Source organism: Sus scrofa, chromosome 15, assembly GCF_054392235.1.
Source record: "Sus scrofa isolate SSC_HxYL_T2T_F1_AM1 chromosome 15, Sscrofa_HxYL_maternal_Yorkshire_Landrace_v2.0, whole genome shotgun sequence".
Taxonomy (NCBI): Eukaryota; Metazoa; Chordata; class Mammalia; order Artiodactyla; family Suidae; genus Sus; species Sus scrofa.
This window is the reverse complement of record NC_139397.1, coordinates 123,864,617-123,885,422: the sequence shown is the minus strand read 5'-3', so window position 1 is coordinate 123,885,422 and position 20,806 is coordinate 123,864,617. Positions and strand designations below refer to the sequence as shown.

General features: G+C 42.3%; 1 protein-coding gene and 1 long non-coding RNA gene across 4 annotated transcripts in view; one reads left to right on the top strand and one right to left on the bottom strand.

Moving 5' to 3' along the window:
* LOC146396106 (uncharacterized) overlaps positions 1-20,806 on the bottom strand; it is a 271,106-nt gene that overhangs the window by 137,178 nt on the left and 113,122 nt on the right. The gene's annotated exons all lie outside the window — the stretch shown is intronic.
* The window catches only part of CMKLR2 (chemerin chemokine-like receptor 2), a 54,032-nt gene that overhangs the window by 8,314 nt on the left and 24,912 nt on the right, over positions 1-20,806 (top strand). For all 3 annotated transcript variants that reach the window (XR_014828754.1, XM_005672113.4, XM_084998087.1), the window contains exon 2: positions 12,497-12,581. The gene's annotated coding sequence lies outside the window, so the exon portion shown is untranslated. Of the gene's footprint in view, positions 1-12,496; positions 12,582-20,806 lie in introns of those variants that run through there.

Here is a 20,806-nt window from a genome sequence, read left to right as displayed (position 1 = left end):
CCAGGCTTGCCACTACTGTGGCTCCGGTCACTCTTGTGGGGCAGGTTCAGTCCCTGGCTTGAGAACTTCCACATGCCACAGGCATGGCCCAAAAAAAACCTAAAACAAAACAAAAATAAATCAGTATACAAAGTGGCATTTTGGGGGGTGGCATACTCTGCTCCCCTTCTGTATATTTCCTTCATTTTAAATGCTTTACACAATTGCTTATAACAGACCCCAATATCCAACAAAAAGTGATTGTTATAAACACATGTAATATAATCATTACAAAAGTATTTGAGGAACACTAGGGGGTGCATCAGGGCTTGGGATAAAAGAGATAATACTAAAAACGGAGGACTTCATTGAAAAGGACTTTTGCAAGGAAGTATGCAAGCTGGCAGCTTGGAAAAGACAAAATCCAAGCTGACTCTAATAAAATGTACTGGGTTGAATTTTCATCAGGTCCTAAGGGAATGCATGATAATTTGTATAGGAAATTAGATCATTAGACTTAGAAGAAAGTACTCATAGATATGACATCCTTAATTTTTCACAAAACTGTCTTTGGCAGTTTATAAAAATAAACCTCTATTTGAGTGGAAAACATCTGGTAATAGAGTATTCTACGTAATTATGTAAGAGTTGACATAGTTTGTTTTTGTTGTTGTTGTTTTTGTTGTTGTTGTCCTTTTGTGGGGGGGCCATACCTGTAGCATATGGAAGTTCTCAGGCTAGGGGGTCAAATCAGAGCTACAGCTGCCAGCCTACACCACAGCCACAGCAACGCAAGATCTGAGCTGCATCTGCAACCTACACCACAGCTCACGGCAACACTGGATCCTCAACCCACTAAACGAGGCCAGGGATTGAACCCACATCCTCATGGATGCTAGTCAGATTCATTTCTGCTGAGCCAGGAAGGGAACTCCTGTTTTGTTTTTTTATTTTTTATTTATTTATTTTTGTCTTTTTGCCTTTTTCTAGGGCCGCTCCCGCGGCATATGGAGGTTCCCAGGCTAGGGGTCGAATCGGAGCTGTATTCTCCGGCCTACACCACAGCCACGGCAACCCAGGATTCAAGCCGCGTCTGCAACCTACACCACAGGTTTTGTTTTTTTAAAATCAGGTTGTACTGTTGCAGGAAGGGGGACCCGAGAATGAACTCGTGCCTAACACTTGTAAAAAGCAAAAGACTTTATTGGAAAGGGGCACCGGGTGGAGAGCAGCAGGGTAAAGGAACCCAGAACTGCTCTGGGGAGTTCCCGTCATGGCGCAGTGGTTAACGAATCCAACTAGGAACCGTGAGGTTGCGGGTTCGATCCCTGGCCTTGCTCAGTGGGTTAAGGATCCAGCGTTGCCGTGAGCTGTGGTGTAGGTCGCAGACATGGCTCGGATCCCGCGTTGCCATGGCTCTGGAGTAGGCCAGCGGCTACAGCTCTGATTAGACCCCTAGCCTGGGAACCTCCCTATGCCGTGGGGGCGGCCCTAGAAAAGGCAAAAAGACAAAAAAAAAAAAAAAAAAAATCTGCTCTGCCATGTGGCTCTCATGCAGTCTCAGGTTTAAACCATGGGACTGGGGTTAGTTTCTGGGTTGTCTCTGGCTGGTCGGCTCATGCTTGGTCTGTCTCAGGGCCCTTCTTGGTGAGGACATCTCTCAGCCAAGATGGATTCTGGCACCAAGGATCCTGGGAGGTTGGTCATCTCCTCCCTCGTATTGGCCCCTCCCAGATCCTCCTGGTTAGTCTTCAGGGCAGCACCATGTTCCTTATTGGGGCCTCCTGTTGGGAGACAACTCCTGCAAGCAGCGATTATCATGCCTGGCCAAGGTGGGCAGTTTCAGTCAATGGTCCCCTACAGTACGATGTAAAAGTGCTGTTATTTGACATTGAGCATTTTTGACCTAACAAAATGGCAACGTCTTATGCCTCAATGTAAAGTATGGATTACTAATTCAATAAACATAGTAAGATATCCTTATCTATATTATTTGTTTTCATATAGAAATTCTTGTTAAATGTGTGCATTTTATTTATGCACGTTAAAATAGTTAATATGTTTAACATTAAAACTATACTAAACACACTAGAGTTTTGAGGCTTGAGAAAGCACTTCCTACTAAACTTTTGTTGAATACCTATTATGTTCTTTTTTTGCTTTTTTATTATTACTCAATGAATTTTATTATATTTATAGTTGTACAACAGTTATCACTCCCCAGTTTTATAGCATTTCCATCCCAAACTCCCAGTGCATTCCCCCACCCCTCAACCTGCCTCATGTGGAAACCATGTTTTTCAAAGTCTGTGAGTCAGTATCTGTTCTGCAAAGAAGTTCATTGTGTTCTTTCCACACGTAAGTGATAGCATATGATCTTGGTGTCTCACTGTCTGACTGACTTCACTTAGGATGATAATTTCTAAGTCCTTCCATGTTGCTGAAAATGCTGGTATTTCTTTCCTTTAACGGCTGAGTAATAGTCCATTGTGTATATGTACCGCATCCTCTTTATCCATTCATCTGTCTGTCAATGGACATTTAGGTTGTTTGTACGTCTTGGTTATTGTGAATATTGCTGCAGTGAACATAGAGGTGCATGAATCTTTTTGAATGAAAGTTTTGTCCAGGAGTGGGATTGCTGGATCATATGGTAGTTCTATTTTTACCTTTCTGAGGTACCTCTATACCGTTTTCCATAGTGGTTGTATGGACTTGCAATTTTATAACCTGCTCATTTTGCTTTTTTCTGGGGTGGCGGTGGGGGGAGGGTCACGCTTGTGGCATATGGAAGTTCCCAGGCTGGGGTTTGGATAGAAGCTGTAGACGCTGGCCTACGCCACAGCCACAGAAATATCGGATCCTTAACCCACTGAGCAAGGCCAGGGATCGAACTTGCGTCCTCATGGATGCCATGCCGGGAACTCCTTGCAACCTATTATGTTCTTGCCCTCTGCTCTGTACTTGAGATAGAAGGAAGAGTAAAACTTAGTCCTTGCCCTTGAAGCTATCATCATTTAGCAAGACCATAAACACATTAATAGATGATTACTACAGAAAAGTTGTGTATAAGCGTTGAGAAGGAAGTCCCTGTGGTCACACAGATCCAGAAGTCTTATCTGGGCTTCATCACTTTTGCTAATTGCCCAACCTCTCTTGGCCTCATAGAAATAATAGTAGTATTTCATAGGGTTGTTGTGAGAATTAAATGTGAAAATGCATGTGAAGTTGCTTGGCCCTGCAGCAGTTTAACAAGCACTCGGTATTACTGTTTGTGTTAAATGGTATTACATAATTAGGTATGCTTGGTATTTGCCTTTATTTGTTTTTGTTGTTGTTGTTGTTGTTTGTTTTGTCTTTTGCCTTTTCTTTAGCTGCTCCCTTGGCATATAGAGGTTCCCAGGCTAGGGGTCTAATCAGAGCTGTAGCCACCAGCCTACACCAGAGCCACAGCAACGCAGGATCTGAGCCACGTCTGTGACCCACACCACAGCTCACGGCAACGCCAGATCTTTAACCCGCTGAGCAAGGCAAGGGATCGAACCTGCAACCTCATGGTTCCTAGCCAGATTTGTTAACCACGGTGCCACGACGGGAACTCCGGTATTTGCTTTTAGAATGTAGTTAGGTGAACTGGTTTTAATTATAAACACGACATTAGACAACTGGTTTATAGTGAAGTAGTTTGCTCCTGATAACAATTTGGAGAAAAGTCTTGTCATCTTTCCCTGGAAATGGGACCTGTTGTCAATCAAAAGTCTCAGTCTAATGAAGTGTCCAGAGAGATTTAACACAACTCTGAAGAGTGAGAGTCAACATTCTTTTAACACCTTTAATATGAAAAAGGAACTGAGAACAGGAACTAATGGATTCGATAGTAATTAAGAACTTAAAATCCCTTCTCAAACTTACCTTTGCCTTCTGAGACAAATATGTTAGTTTGTTGCCAAAATGCCCATGGGCATGCATGCCTTTTATCAAAATCCACTGAATAGTCATCTGCCAGTCAGTAAATATTATTAAGTTCTATTCTTTGCCTGACAACTGTGCTAGGTTCTGGGGTATGAAGGTAAGCAATACTACAGTCTGGGAGTTTCTGCTGTGGCACAGTGAGTTAGGTGCGGGTTCAATCCCCACTCCAGCTACTGCTGGGATTCAGTCCCTTGCCTGGGAAATTCTGTATGCCATGGGTGCAGTCATAAAAACGAAACAAAACAGGAGTTCTCGTGGTGGCTCAGTGGACTAGGATCCATGAGGACAGGGATTCCATCCCTGGCCTCGCTCAGTGGATTAAGGATCCAGCTTTGCCATGAGCTGTGGCGTATACCAGCAGCTGCAACTCTGATTTGACCTCTAGCCTGGGAATTTATAAGTCTTGGGTGTGGCTCTAAAAAGACAACAAAACAACCAAACAAAAACTACAGCTGCTGGGGGAGACACATTCATCAAATAAGCATTCAAATATATAACTAAAATTTCTAAGTGAAGAATATAGAGCAGGGACCGTGATTTAGGTTGGGGGGTAGGCTTGTGGAGGTCAGGGAAGAGTGCATTTAGAAAGTAATATCTAAAAACACAGCTTGTGGAGTTCCCATCGTGGCGCAGCGGAAGTGAATCCAACTAGGAACCATGAGGTTTCAGGTTCGATTCCTGGCCTTGCTCAGTGGGTTAAGGACCCGGAGTTGCCGTGAGCTGTGGCATAGGTCGCAGATTTGGCTCAGATCCCATGTTGGTGTAGGCCGGCGGCTACAGCTCCAATTGGACCCCTAGCCTGGGAACCTCCATATGCTGCTGGTGTGGCCCTGAAAAGACAAAAAGACAAATAAAGAAAGAAAGAAAGAAAAATAGTAATAATAATAAAAAAAAACCCCACAGCTTACTCTTTAGAGGAACTGGTGATTTTCTCCTTAATTCCAAACCATCAGCAAGTTCAGAAAATAAGAGCTTGGTCAAATCAATTGTTTGGTTACCTTGTGGGAAATATGAAGTTTATATAAATTGTTTATTCTGTTACCCAATTATATAGATAATACTAAATATGACTTTTCTTGTTGATTGTCATTTGGCCTGATATGGGCTTTCACTTCATTTAACTGTATTCAAAATACAAGCACTCCTCTGGGGTGCTTTTATCATTATCAACACACACACACAAAATGTGTACTTTTTTTTTGTCTTTTTAGGGTTGCTCCCACGGTATATGGAGGTCCTTAAGCTAAGGGTCAAATCAGAGCCACAGCAATGCTGGATCCAAGCCGCATCTGCAACCTACACCACAGCTTACGACAGCGCTGGATCCTTAACCCACTGAGCGAGGCCAGGGATCAAACTCACCTCCTCAAGGATGCTAGTCAGATTTGTTTTCACGGAGCCACGATGGGAACTCCCAAAATGCATACTTAATTCAATTCTTCACAAGCACCAACCGTGCAGATGGGAAAATGTATACAATAGTAAAATGACTAAGGTCTTCCTCCCTTATCTGGGGAGCTGTCTTGCTCTGGAATGATATTTCCGTGTAGAAGCGTGGCTTTTCTCCTTTGTTTGCATTCTGTTGTCTGAGAGCTTGGACAAGGAAGGAGGATTGAACATGCTTAGAAAGGCTTCTCTTTTAGGAGAGATTATAACATACCAAACACTACCCAAAAGTGGTATTTCCAGATTCCCTCAGAAATGTATTATATCCCCTGGAACAGGGAGGGAGTAGGGGGAAGATTGTGGAGGGTGTCTCTCCATTTTAACGTTGTATTAGGTTTTTGTTGTTGCTGGTGGTGGTGTTGCTTTTTTTTTTTTTTTAGAGCTCCCTGTTAGATTGAGAACTCCCTATTAGATTATTTACAAGGATATTCACACTCATTTAGGTCAGCCTTCATTAAACAAAAGCTTGATTTGTTTAAAACAACAACAACTAGATCTAGTTTCAAGCCATGTCAAGTGGCAGCTGTTCAAGTCCAGGGAGTCCACTTCAATAATTTTTCTGAAAATGACCAGTTCTTCCTTTTTATACATTTCTCAAGCAGTCAATAAATAACTCATTTATCAAACTTAAAGGAATGCACAGAGAAAAATTCTTTGGAAAACCTCGTGGGGGTTTTTTTGGTTTGTTTCTGTGGGGTTGTTTGTATGCTGAACCAGACAATCGATGTATTTTCTAGCCAGTTGGATTAGAGCAAATCAGTGTGATTATAGCAAGAAGCCCAGCTACCTCATTCTGATCATCACAACAAATGAACTCATTCACATGAATCATTTGGTATAAAATAAACTCCTTTAAGTGGAACATTATTATGGGATCAGAATGTCTCACTTTGGAGAGGAAGGAATGAGCATGATGTAGCTTTACTGTAACAGCAGGAAACCATTATTTTATTTCTTTTTCTTTTTTTTCTTTTTTCTTTTTTCTTTTTGTCTTTTTAGGGCCACACCTGTGGCATATGGAGGTTCCCAGGCTAGGGGTCTAATTGGAGCTGTAGCTGCTGGCCACAGCAATGCCAGATTCGAGCTGCGTCTGTGACCTACACCACAGCTCATGGCAACGCCGGATCCTTAACCCACTGAGCAAGGCCAGGGATCGAACCCGCAACCTCATGGTTCCTAGTTGGATTCATTTCCGCTGTGCCACGACAGGAACTTCCCACTATTTTATTTCTCCCTGTGGTCTCTTTCACCTAGTATTTTCTTTAAGGATGAAACATAAATCCAAAAGGTTACCTAGGCATTCCGGTGGTGGCTCAGCAGAAACAAATCCGACTAGTATCCATGAGGACGCAGGTTCGATCCCTGGCCTCGCTCAGTGTGTTAAGGATCCAGCGTTGCCATGAGCTGTGGCGTAGGTCGCAGACACAGCTCAGGTCTGGCATTGCTGTGGCTGTGGTGTAGGCCAGCGGTTACAGCTCCAATTTGACCCCTAGCCTGGGAACTTCCTTATGCTTCGGGTGTGGCTCTAAAAAGGCAGAAAAAAAAACTGCAACAGGACAAAAGGGGTGTGAGCCAAGGATGGTAAACAGGGGGACCTAGCAAGGGATTCCTCTCAGCATCCATCCTTCCTTGTAGATAAAGAGGCTCCTTTCCTAAGGGTACTGGGAGGGCACCTCTCACAGGAAGATCTCATGTCCTGACTCAGGGCTGTTTCTCCTACTCCTTCACCTTAATATTGCTATGCAAAGAGCCATATTTTGGATGGACGTGTCTTGAATTTCATCAATATCCGTGTTGGATTGAGAGGGGAAATGAGAAGAAGTACCTACAAATAAGAAATAGGAAATAGAAGTATACTACAAACAGGGAGGATAGGCAATAGGAGACTGGAAACTGGAGACAGAGAAGATTATGGTAGTAATAGATGCCTCTGTATCAGACACTGAGCTTCACTCCATTGTCTCATTTCGTCCTCAAAGCTGCCCAATAAAGGAGATATATTTTTTTTCCCCTGATTTTTAGGGCTGCCCCCACGGCATATGGAAGTTCCCAGGCTAAGGGTCAAGTTGGAGCTGCAGCTGCTGGCCTACATCACAGCCACAGCAGAGCCAGATCTGAGCCGCATCTGCAACCTACACCCACTACACACCGCAACACTGTATCCCCGACCCACTGCCTGAGGCCAGGGGTCAAATATGCATCCTCATGGATACTAGGGATTCGTTTCCACTGCGCCACAACAGAAGCTCTGGCGATTTTTTTTTTTTTTTTTTTGTCTTTTTGCTATTTCTTGGGCCGCTCCCGCAGCATACGGAGGTTCCCAGGCTAGGGGTCGAATCAGAGCTGTAGCCACCGGCCTATGCCAGAGCCACAGCAGCGCAGGATCCGAGCCGCGTCTGCAACTTACACCACAGCTCAACCTACACCACAGCTCACGACAATGCCAGACTGTTAACCCACTGAGCAAGGGCAGGGACCAAACCCGCAACCTCATGGTTCCTAGTTGGATTTGTTAACCACTGCACCACGATGGGAACTCCTCTGGTGATATTATTTGTTTTTTTTTGTGTGTTTTTTGTTTGTTTGTTTGTTTTTGTCTTTTTGCTATTTTGGGGGTCGCTGCTGCGGCATATGGAGGTTCCCAGGCTAGGGGTCGAATTGGAGCCGTAGCCCCCCGGCCTATGCCAGAGCCACAGCAACTCAGGATCCGAGCCGCTTCTGCAACCTACACCACAGCTCACAGCAATGCCGGATCGTTAACCCACTGAGCAAGGGCAGGGATCGAACCTGCAACCTCATGGTTCCTAGTCGGATTCGTTAACCACTGCGCCACGACGGGAACTCCTGGCGATATTATTTGTATCCCTATCTTTACTATGAAGAAATGGAGGTTTAGAGCTTTTGACAGACTTCCCTAAGCCACACAGGTAGATGGTAAGTGGCACTGCAGCTAGAAACCAAGGCAGTCTGACTCTAGGGCTCAGTTCTTAACCACCATAAAATGCTGCCCAGGAGCTCTCTTCTGACTCAGCGGGTTAAGCATCTGGCGTTGTCACTGCTGTGGCTCTGGTCGATGCTATGACTCAAGTTTGATCCCAGATTTAGGAATGTCCATGAACCTTGAGTGTAGCCCCCCCCAAAAAAAAATTGCCCAGAAAGGCTTGTGATCTGGATTATATCAAACCATGGGGTGAGGAGGGAGTGGCAGGGAAGAGAGAGGTTTAAGCAGGGTGACAGAAGACAGACATAGAAGACCGGAAAGAAATGTCAGCTCTGTATAAACAGCCCGATGGGTTAAGACTTCCCAAAGGAGCTGAGTCAAGAGCAGGTGCCCAACAGCTGAAACTGGAACTTCTTGGGGAGGGGGGTGCTGCTGGAACTTCTCCTCACCCCACTTGGATGAGGCCAATCGTGTATCCTCAGGCCCAGGAGGGCATTCTGTGTCTTCTAACTGCGACTTGATCAGGCAAAGGGCTACATCTAACCAGTTATTTTGGAGTTTGGGGACGCCTAGAACATTGGCCTGAGTAGCAGACAAAGGGACTCTATCTGACTGCAAAAAAAAAAAAAAAGATAAAAAGAAAGCTGCACATATTTGGATACTGTGTTAATGTTCTGGCTGTGTAGAAGGATTGTGTTAGTCTTGCTTATTGGTCTTCCTATTCCAGCAGTCATATTAAGGGCCTCGTTTGTAACATACTGTCCTTTAGAAGAACAGATAGGCGTGGATGAAGGGAAGAGAGTTTGGGGTCCCTAAAGAAAGGATTTGCCTCAGCAGTACAAACTTGGGGTGGTATCAGAATTCTCGCTCTTTCTATCTTGAATCACAGAGGTACACCTTTGATATTTATTTTATTTTATTTTATGATTTTATTTTATTTTTGGCCATGATGGGTAGCTGCTTGATGTGGGATCTCAGTTCCCATACCAGGGATTGAACCTAGTGGTGAAAATGCCCAATCCTAACCCACTAGATCACCAGGGAACTCCATGAATTCTCTCGTCTTTAGCCCTTCCTGTTTGCTTAGTATTGCATGTAAAAGCCCCAGCCCATGCCACCCATTCCTCTAAATGAGCGCTGCCCCCTGTCTTGATGTCTAGTTCCATCATTATCCTAAGAATGGCAGGTCAATAAGTTTTGGAAATTGAGGGATCAAGAAAGAAACTTCATATACAATTTTTATACATCTTTGCACAAACTTTTACACATCTTCATACATCTTTAATGGCTAGGCCACCAGGGAACTCCCTTACCTATTTTTTTAAAATGATCTTTTAATAGGTCTTTAGTCCAAAAGTCTTTGACGTTCCATGGTGCCCATGCAGTTAAGGATTCGGCATTGTCATGGCTGTGGCTTGAGTTCAATCCCTGGCCTGGGAACTTCTGAATGCATGCCACAGCACAGCTAAAAAAAAAAAAAAAAAGTAGAGTATAACACACACAAATATAAAGTTAACCTGTTTCAAAGGTTTTATTTAATGCATTTCTTTTCTTTTCTTTTTTATTTTTTTTGTTGCTTTTTAGGGCCGCACCCACAGCATATGGATGTTCCCAGGCTAGGGGTTTGAATCAAGCTGCAGGTGCTGGCCTCCGCCACAGCCACAGCAACATAGGATCTGAGCTATGCCTGCAACCTACACCAGATCCTTAACCCACTGAATGCGGCCAGGGATCGAAGCCACAACCTCATCGTTCCTAGTAGGATTCGTTTCCACTGTGCCACGACGGGAACTCCTAACGCATTTCTTTTTGATAGAATCAATAAGATGTTACAATGTGTTAAAAGGAGAAGTGTAAGTATCACACATGTACAGGCCAGCAGGAACATTGAAATAGATTTATAAAGAGTTGCAAAACTGGTAGACTAGTCAGTATTTATATGGCAATAATTGATTGCATTCCACTAAATGCAATTCATTTGTATTTCTCTGCACAAAATTATTTGCATTATTATAAGTTGTTTATAACTTGCACAATAGTAAAATGTACAAAAAAATGACAGGCAGAGAGAATCTGAAATAAAACCCAACCATAAATCATATTTTCCAGAATGCCTATCATAGGAGTTCCCTATGATAGGGAACATTGTCACTGCTGTGGTGCGGGTTCCATCTCTGGCCCTGGAACGTCTGCATGCTATGGATGCAGCCAAATTAAAAAAAAAGCCTACCTATCCTAAATCAGCTCTGACAGTGTACCTCTGCATTAAGACTGCTGTATTGGGGAGTTCTCTGATGGCCTAGTGGATTGAGGCTCCTGCGTTCTCGCCACTGTGGCTCTGGTTGCTGCTCTGTATCATAGGTTAGATCACTAGCCCAGGAATTCCCACATACAGCCTGTGTGGCAAAAAAGAAAAAAAAAATGCAGAGAGAGAGAGAGACCTGAAATAAACATTGCAATGCTCATTAAAAAAAAAAAAAAAAGACCACTGTATTGATTTTACTTCCAATGTTCCACTTCAGTGTGTCAAGAAGTTAAGGAATGTGGCCTTTTTTAAGCTGTATGATAAGATGTTATTTTGAAAACACTTTGGGTTATCTTCTGGTGTGTTAGTTAAAAAGGATAATTTTTTACTATTCAATGCAAAGTAACTAATTACAAATTTAAACAAATGATTGGATAAAAGTTGCCTAAGGAGCAAGCAGCTTGCTAGATTTGAAAATGTGAAGATAGGCACTGGATAGGAGTATAAAGAAAAATTGAAGGTTCTTGGTGATACTTTGCTCGATTTTCTCTGATTCTGAGCTAGAAATGGATATAGTAAGGATAGTAAAGTAGAATTTAAAGGGTGCCCTGAAAGAACAGCAGTGTGTGCCTGGGGCGGGAGGGACACTCGCCAGGCAGGACGGAGCCCCCATTAACCTCCAGCATCATCAGCAAGCCCCCAGTGTTTGCCAGGAGGTCATGATCACGGGAAGGCTGCCCTTGGCTAACACTTGCACCCAGGTCCATGAAGGGAAACATCCAAATAGGACCAAACTGATGTCCAGTGACTACGCCTGATTTCCACGTCTCTTTAGGTTCCTCTTGGTTCTTGTTCTGGTCTTAATTTCTGCATTCTGACTCCTGGCCACTCTGTCTCCTGCAGCTTTTTCTCCGGGCTGACTGAATATGTTTTGACACTTTCCTGTATTCTCTGATGCATGATTTCACAGAGTCTCCTAACTTCATTCCTCCACATATTCTGGAACAATGGTTTTTCTGGTTCCAGGTCAGTTCCATCCTGTGTGGTGGGACCGCCACTCCAAAGCTCTTAGCTGTGGTTGCTCCTCTTTCCTCAAGGTCATTCCGAGGACCCAAATGGGCTTGCATTTAAAGGCTCTCTGCCGCCCCCTCTAGGAACCCAGAAGCATTACCTCAAATGACTTCCTGGCTTAGCCGCACCCAGATGAACTACTTGGTAGCTGAAATAATTCCAGAATTCTGGTTCTCCCAACTTGCAGTAAGAAAGAGAAAATAAGCAAAAACAGTAAAAGCAAGTTGAATTTTGGCCTTAATGATAAGAGTTGCTGTTTCGTTATTAAAATTATGAATTTAGGAGTTCCTGTTGTGGCTCAGTGGTAACAAACCCAAGTAGGATCCATGAGGATGCAGGTTCAATCTCTGACCTTCCTCAGTGGGTTAAGGATCTGGTAGTGCTGTGAGCTGTGGTGTAGCTCGCAGTCTCGGCTCGGATCCCATGTTGCTGTGGCTGTGGTATAGGCCAGCAGCTGCAGTTCTGATTTGACCCCTAGCCTGGGAACTTCCATATGTCTTGGGTACAGCCCTAAATATATATATATATGATTTTATGCCATATATATGGCATCACATATATATGATTGTATACTAAGATCATATTTATTTTAGATCTTCCTCACTTGTTCTTTCAGCAGGTATTTACTGAGCATATTTCATGTGCTAGGAATTTATCTAGCAACCAGGACATGACAGAGAATTAAAAAAAGACAAAGTTTTGTAGTCAGAGTTTATAGGGAACATCTAACAGGGCTTCTTAAAGTGAGGAGCCAAATAATTAGTGATTTAAAGAGTTCTACTTAATAGAGGGGGAAACTTTGTCTCATTGGTTTGCTAATCTGAGTTCTCTGTTCATCACAGATAGAGTATCAGAAAACTCACAGCAACAGCAACTGGAAACAAAGGTGTTGTCTCCAAAAGACATAGTCTTGCAAGCCCTAAAGAGGTAAGCCATAGCAAGTATCCTGGCCTGTATTTTCTTCCAACTTTTTATTATGAAAATTTTTAAATATTCGGAAAAGTTGATAGAGTAGTACAGAAAACAACCATATACCTGTAATGTAGATCAGTTGTTAGCATTTTGCCTTATCTGGTTGATATGCAATTACTCATACATGTATATATACATTTTTAAATTTCTTGTTTGAAAATAATTTCAAGCTTATAGAGAAGTGGCGGGGAAAAGACAAAGAATCCTTTTTATATCCCTTTTACTATGATTCACCTATTGTTAAATTTTTGCCCCATTTGCTTTTATATTCTCTGTATTTTTGTATGTAGTTTCTAGAACCATTTGAGAAGCTGCATTGTGTCCCCATTGCCTTATATTTTTCAGTGTCTATTTCCTAAGAACATTCTTCCACATAACTACTGTATACTTATCAATTACAGGAAATTTAAAATTGGTGCAATACTTTTTTACCTCATCTACAATCCATATTCCATTTTTGCTAATTATTCCTTTTGGCCTTTTGTTTTCCTCTAGTACAACATGCAGTCCAGCATCACATGTCACATTTAATTGTCCTCTCTCTCTAGTCTCTCTCTCTCTCTTCTTTTTTTTTTTTTTTTTGCTTTTTTAAGGCTGTACCCATGGCATATGGAGGTTCTCAGGCTAGGGGTCCAATCGAGCTACAGCTGCCAGCCTACACCACAGCCACAGCAACGCCAGATCCAAACCGTGTCTGCGACCTACACTGCAGCTTGTGGCAGCTCTGGATCCTTTAACCCACTGAGTGAAGCCAGGGATTGAACCCGTGTCTTCCTGATCACCAGCCAGATTCGTTACCACTGAGCCACAACAGTTCATTGTCATGTCTCTCTACTCTCTTTTAATCTGGAGCATTTCCACAGCTTTTCTTTGTCTTTGATGACACTGACATTTTTTTTAAGTAAACAGAACTATAAAAAAAATGTTCCTCATTTTGAGGTTGCCTGATATCCAGCTTGTGTCACAGGTTCAGCCAGTTCTCCTAGAAGATTTTGAGACAGAGTTTTAATGATCAGATGTTTGCTAGGTTGTGCCCTTAGGATCAACACCTGCGTGTGGGATACGGGAGGGGAAACAACACAACTGGGCAGAGGGACAAACCGAGTTGCAAGGTAGGACTGATGGCCCTTGCTGACTCTAGACGGACCTCTGAAGCGAACAAGAACCCATCAGAATATCTCCCACTGGGCCAAAATGGCTAGACCTATCTATTTCCACCTCAATCATCATTGGAAGTTGGCAACCCTAGAAGGGCATGTCCTTGGGCAAAAGGGCTCGATGTAGTAGTAGCAGTCTCTAAGGGCTGTTAGGTGGAGACTCTCTTTTGACAGTTCTCCCAGGAGCTGGGGCAACAGATTTGTTCTTAAATGGAGATCTGGACAATGCATTCCCATTCACCACATATCATGATTAAAATCAGGTTATACAGGAGTTCCTGTTGTGGTGCAGTGGTTAACGAATCCGACTAGGAACCATGAGATTGCGGGTTTGATACCTGGCCTTGCTCAGTGGGTTAAGGATCCATCGTTGCCATAAGCTGAGGTGTAGGTCGCAGAAGCAGCTCAGTTCCCACATTGCTATGGCTCTGGTGTAGGCCAGCAGCAACAGCTCCGATTAGACCCCTGGCCTGGGAATCTCCATATGCCGTGGGAGCGGCTCCCCCCCCCAAAAAAATCAAGTTATACATTCCCAACCGGACAATTACTATGAATATATATTTTTTCTGAATCTTTTGAAAGATAAGTTGCAGACTTCGGTCCTAAAAACTTCAGCATACACTCACAATAACAATATTAATATTCTACAAAGCAAGATCGTTAACATATCTAAGAAAATGAAAAAATATCTTAATGACATCCAGTTCATATTGAAATTCCCCCAAATTATCTTTATAAATTTTTAAAATCAGTATCTTATCGTCTTATTAATTTTTTTTTTGTCTTGTTTAAACTGGAACAATCTTTTTAAGAAGACTGGGTGTGATAAACCTTCCTATTTTTCAGTTTTGTTTTTTTTTTCCAAATTTGAAAGTCATAAGATTTACTGTCATGAGAGCTGAGGAAAACACCTTGTGCTTTTTCTTTTTCTTTTTTTTTTTCAATGTGGTTTTTTTTGCTAAATTTTTAGGTCCTCACCCTCGGCATATGGAGGTTACCTGGCTAGGGGTTTAATCGGAGCTACAGCTGCATGCCTACACCATAGCTCACGGCAATGCTGGATTCTTAACCCACTGAGCAATGCCAGGGATCGAATCCAAAACCTCATGGTTCCTAGTCAGATTCTTTTCTGCTGCACCATGACAGGAACTCCACCATGCGCTTTTTCTTAGATGATTTTGAGTATTAATACAGATAAAATAATTTTAAAGATGTGCACTATTTTTGTTAGAATAATAATTGAATGCCTGCTTTTATATCCATTATTAAGGAGAGTGATAGAGAAGAGATAAAATATAATAAGAGATACCATCTTATTATATTTTTATAAAGTTGAGTTACCTCAGTATTTGTGCATGTATGTGTTTGTATAAAAAAATAGCCAGGAGTTCCCGTCATGGCTCAGTGGTTAACAAATCCGACTAGGAACCATGAGGTTGCAGGTTCGATCCCTGGCCTTGCTCAGTGGGTTAAGGATCCGGCGTTGCTGTGAGCTGTGGTATGTATCGCAGATGCGGCTCAGATCCTGCGTTGCTGTGGCTGTGGCGTAGGCTGGTGGTGCCAGTTCCGATTCGACCCCTAGCCTGGGAACCTCCATATGCTGCAGGAGTGGCTCAAGAAAAGGCAAAAAGACAAAAAAAAAAAAAACAAAAAAAAAAAACTTTCGCATCTTGTCTAACAAAATAAAGCGAAATAAAAAGCTGCTAAGTTTTTTTGTAATTTGCCAGTGAGAACAGGAAATGAAAGTCATGTTATCTTATACCATCATATTATATTGTCTCATTATCATATTATATTACATTGCTACTAAAGTTTCTTTAGTCCTTTCAATGTAGCACTCGAATTGTAAGCAGCTCTAATCCTCTTAAAATATTTATGATTCAGTCATTATAACATTAAGAAAGACGTGAGACACAAGAATCTTTCCAGGTTATTTCCAAACAGGCTTCTTTAACTAATGCCCTTTAATTGAACTAGTTATGAGTTTTCTGGTGAAAAATAAGTATATCTCTGCTAGGTATTTGTTAAAATACTTCCAAACTTATCAGTGGCCACTGCCTTGACAACTGACAAAAATGTCATCTTGGGAGTACCCACTGTGGTGCAGTGGTTAATGATCCGGCTTGTCTCTGCAGCATTGCAGTTTCAATCCCTGGTGTAGCAGGTTAAGGAGCTGGAAGTTCCCAGGCCAGAGAGTGAATGTGGCTTGGATTGATTCCTTGGCCTGAGAACTTCCATATGTCTGGGTGCAGGTGGAAAAGGAAATACAATTTCCTTTCTTCTTCTTTTTTTTAATGGAAAGTACTTACTGCTTAAACTATGCTATAGGACTTATTTTTACCCACACTAAGATATCTTCCATAAAAATTAAAGGAAGTGAGAATCTTTGATATAAAAATATACAATTTTTGTCTGTGCAGCAACATGTGGAAGTTCCCAGGCCAGAGATCGAACCCATGCCACTGTAGTCACTAGAGCTTTTTAAGTGACAGTGTCGGATCCTTAACATGCTACACCATAAGGGAACTCCAAAAGCATACTATTTTATGTGGGATAAATGTATAACTAAATGTTTAATATTATGAATTGGATAAGATATGCCAGAAAACAGGTCATTTTTGTCTGTTTTGAGCCAATCCATTTTGGTTCAGCACCATTCCTTGAGTACCCATTATGTTTAAGTTCCTGCAATGGACAATTAGGTGAGTTACAAATTTAATTGATTCATTCATTTATTTATTCATTCACTTTTATAGTCTTTAGGGCTAAAGCAAGTATAGGAAAGAGAGGGAAATAGTGGGAAAATATGCTTTTTTTTTTTTTTTTTTTTTTTGCTTTTTAGGGCCGCACCTGCAGCATATGGAGGTTCCCAGGCTAGGGGTCAAATGGGAGCTACAGCTGCCGGTCTACACCACAGCCACAGAACACAAGATCTGAGCAACATCTGTGACCTACACCACAGCTCACAGCAACACGGATCCTTAACCCACTGAGTGAGACCAGGGATCAAACCTGCATCTTCATGAATCCTAGTCAGGTTCATTAAAAGCTGAGCCACAAAAGGAACTCCTACATCTTTTTCTTTTTTTTTGTCTTTTCTAGGACCAGCCTGCTGCATATGGAGGTTCCCAGGCTAGGGGTCTAATCAGAGCTATAGTCTCCGGCCTATACCACAGCCACAGCAACTCAGGATCTGAGCCACATCTGCAACCTACACCACAGTTCATGGCAATGCTGTATCCTTAACCCGCTGAGCAAGGCCAGGGATCAAACCTGCAACCTCATGGTTCCTAGTCGGATGCATTAACCACTGAGTCACAACAGGAACTCCTCCTACATCTTTTTCTATAGGAGTTTATTAAGTGGTCTATATTTCTCTTCTTAGATTTCCTAAGCCTAATTTTTTAAAGAACACCATGCTATTAGGGCCAAATAGTTTCCACTCACACAAAGCATGTCAGTTCAAACTCCCTATCCAGATGACATCAGCAAAAATAGTGGAGTAAAAACCTCAAAAAATTCCATAGAAGCAACAAGAAACTGACAAAGTGGTCAGAAAATCAAATTTTGCAGAACTCCGGAAATTCCCTGAAGGCTTGCATCAATCTGGGTAGTGTTTATTTAAAAAAAGAAGAGGAGTTCCTGTCGTGGCACAGCAGAAATGAGTCCAACTAGGAACCATGAGGTTGCGGGTTCAACCCTGCGCTTGCTCAGTGGGTTAAGGATCTGGTGTTGCTGTGGTGTAGGTTGCAGACGCTGCTCAGATCCTGCATCGCTGTGGCTGTGGTGTAGGCCGCCAGCTACGGCTCTGATTAGACCCCTAGCCTGGGAACCTCCATATGCTGTGGGTGCATCCCTAAAAAGACAGGAAAGAAAGAGAGAGAGAGAGAGAGAGAGAGAGAGAGAGAGAGGGAGGGAGGGAGGGAGGGAGGGAGGGAGGGAGGGAGGGAGGGAGGGAGAGAGAGAGAGAGAGAAAAGAAACGAAGAAAAAAGAAAAATAATTTAAAAGAAAAAAAAGCTCCAATCTCAGTGAAAGAAATGAGTTTTGCAGCATTGTCCTAGTCCTATCTCAGACTTAGTAATATTCTTGAAAACCAACAGCCTGCATTCATGGTGAAGACCAGCAGCCTGACAGCAACCAGAAGGAAGATAAAGTGGCTGGAGTTTCTTCAGAGCTTCATCCCCAGAGAATTATTATATGATTTGTCTGTTGGTTCCCTGGAAAATCCTACTTACAAAGATCATCTATTTGATTTAAATCAGAGCTCATTCAGTGTGAAAAGCTTTCTTCCCCTAGCTTTTGTCAGAAACAATTACAGACAATGACTTAACTTTGCAGCCATCCTGAGATGATGGATACCAGTTGAGATAAGGCATTAGACTAATCAAAAAATTAAAGAAAAACTGAGAGTGAGGTGTAAAGAGGGCTTTGGGAAGCTTCTGATTCAAGAAAGCCGCATGTCCTGGGTTGTGTTCATCCCCAGGGCTCTGTTCATTGCCTAGAAAGACCTGAAAAGGCCCTAAAGCTCTTATCTCTGGATGACACCGAGTCTCTGTTCAAGGAAAGTGAAGGCTAAGGCAGAGTGGAAAATGTACTCCCAACATGCACACAAAGCTTCTCACCAAAACCTGGGATACTTATTGGTTCTAGGCATTTAAGGAAATTTCCAGGGCCTACATCATAACTTTTGACAGTAACAACAAAGGAAGGGTTTGTGGGCCAGAGGACAGCCCATAACTTTGATGTCTCTCTGGATTCTTGCTTCTGTTTCAGTTCAGGCCACTAAGGATTTTCCTTACTTTGTTGACAGGCCATATAATTAAAAAAAGATGATTTTTACATTTAGTATAGTGGTTTTAAAGGTTTTGTAGTGAAAAGTTTCAAAAGATTATCTAAAATACCATATTGCCATAAATATAACTCTGCTTAGCTTTTGAGATATTACTTTTCCATTCTTGTCTTTAGGAAGGATCTACCTACACTGTGATTTCACATCTGACTATATAAGGAGGGAAAAATTATTATGTTGACTGCAGTGATGCATTGCTGGGGAATCTCACTTGGCTTTTTCTGCTGTTCAGCCTCGGAGCCTGACTTTGAACCAGCTGCCATTTTCTCTTATCTTTAAGGGGCCCCCAGAACTCAGACAATTCCTTCTCCCTCAGTAGCTGACTCTACCTACTTTTCTTATTGCAGTTCTCTCCAACTTCTATCTTCTTTGCTCCACAAAAATTAATTTATATCTTAAGCCCTTTACTTTTTTTTCATGGCCTCACCTGCAGCATGTGAAAGTTCCTGAACCAGGGATTAAATGTGCGCCACAGCTGCAACCTAAGCTGTGGCAATGCTGGATACTTTAACCCATGATGTCAGGCCAGGGATCTAACCCATGCCTCCGCAGTGACCCAGGCCACTGCAGTTGGATTCTTAATCCACTGTGCCACAGTGGGAACTCCTTCAGGCCTTTACTGGGGGTTTTTTGGTTTGTTTGTTTGTTTGTTTGTTTGTTGTTTTTTAGGGCCACACCCATGGCATATGGAGGTTCCCAGGCTAGGAGTCAGAGCTACAGCTGCTGGCTTACACCACAGCCATAGCAATGCAGGATCCAAGCCACATCTTCAACATACACCACAGCTCACAGCAACACCAGATCCTTAACCCACTGAGTGAGGCCAGGGATTGAACCCACAATCTCATGGTTCCTAGTGGACTCTTTTCCGCTGTGCCAAGACAGGAACTCCTACTGTTTGTTTGGTTTAATGATTGTTATTTTTTCCATCAGAGGGCCTTTACTGTTAATCACTAGAGGACAATATTAGGTAACAGAAATGTGATTAATATGAGAAGTTTATAGGCATTACATAATTTTACAAAAGGTCTTATCATCATGGTCCTGATTTCCTTCTAGGATGAGTATTTGTCTTCCAATTTTATTTTCTTTAGGAGTGTGCCATATTTAGGTGAATACCACAGGGATCCTGTTTTTAAAAATGACTGTTTCTCCTAAACCAAAGATGCAAGGACTTGTGGATGCTATCAAGACAGACCAATAAGTGAACCCTCTCCTCTCCAGAGGGTATTTGGCACCTCTGAGAATCACCAGATTGAGTGATCCTCAAGTTAGTCTTCCTTTGTCTTGATTAGGACTGTTATGGGAATTGCTTTATAGTCCTCTATCATAGGACCAAAACTTCTGAATTCTACACCTGGATTCTGATCGTGGACCCGCTTTTACCTACCAGGTTAACACAAGGCATTATCCCCTTCTGAAACTCTGAATTGATGTATGTTAGATCATCTTATTCTTTGCGTCTCATTTTTTAGCCTTTCTTTCATATCTTCTATCTCATTGTCTCTTTGTGCTACATTTTGGCTAAAATTTTCAGATATGTCTTCTAGTTTACATTCTCCATTCATCTGGGTCTAAGCTATAATTTTATGCATCCATTAAATTAAATTTCAAGATTATCTTTGTAACTGCTAAAAGTTCTGTTTGATTCTTTATAAAATTTCCTTACCCAAAGTAAATATTCCACCTAAAATTCTGGGGATTCTTGGTGCTTCTGCCTTTATTTTATTTATTATTATTATTATTATTTTTTTTTTTTTTGTCTTTTTGCCTTTTCTAGGGCCGCTTCCTGTGGCATATGGAGGTTCCCTGGTTGGGGGGTCCAATTGGAGCCACAGCTACCGGCCTACGCCAGAGCCACAGCGCCAGAGCCACAGCAACGCGGGTTCTGAGCCGTGTCTGCAACCCACACCACAGCTCACGGCAACGCCAGATCCTTAACCCACTGAGCAAGGGCAGGGATCGAACCTGCAACCTCATGGTTCCTAGTTGGATTTGTTAACCACTGCGCCACAATGGGAACTCCCAGATGCTTCTGTCTTTAGTATTCAGATCTTTTAAAATGATCTGCTAAATTTCTGTTTTCTTGTATATAAAATGAAGAGACTAGATTATCTCTAATATCTGATCTCACTTTAAAGACTATGATTCTATGAAAAAAAAAAGACTATGA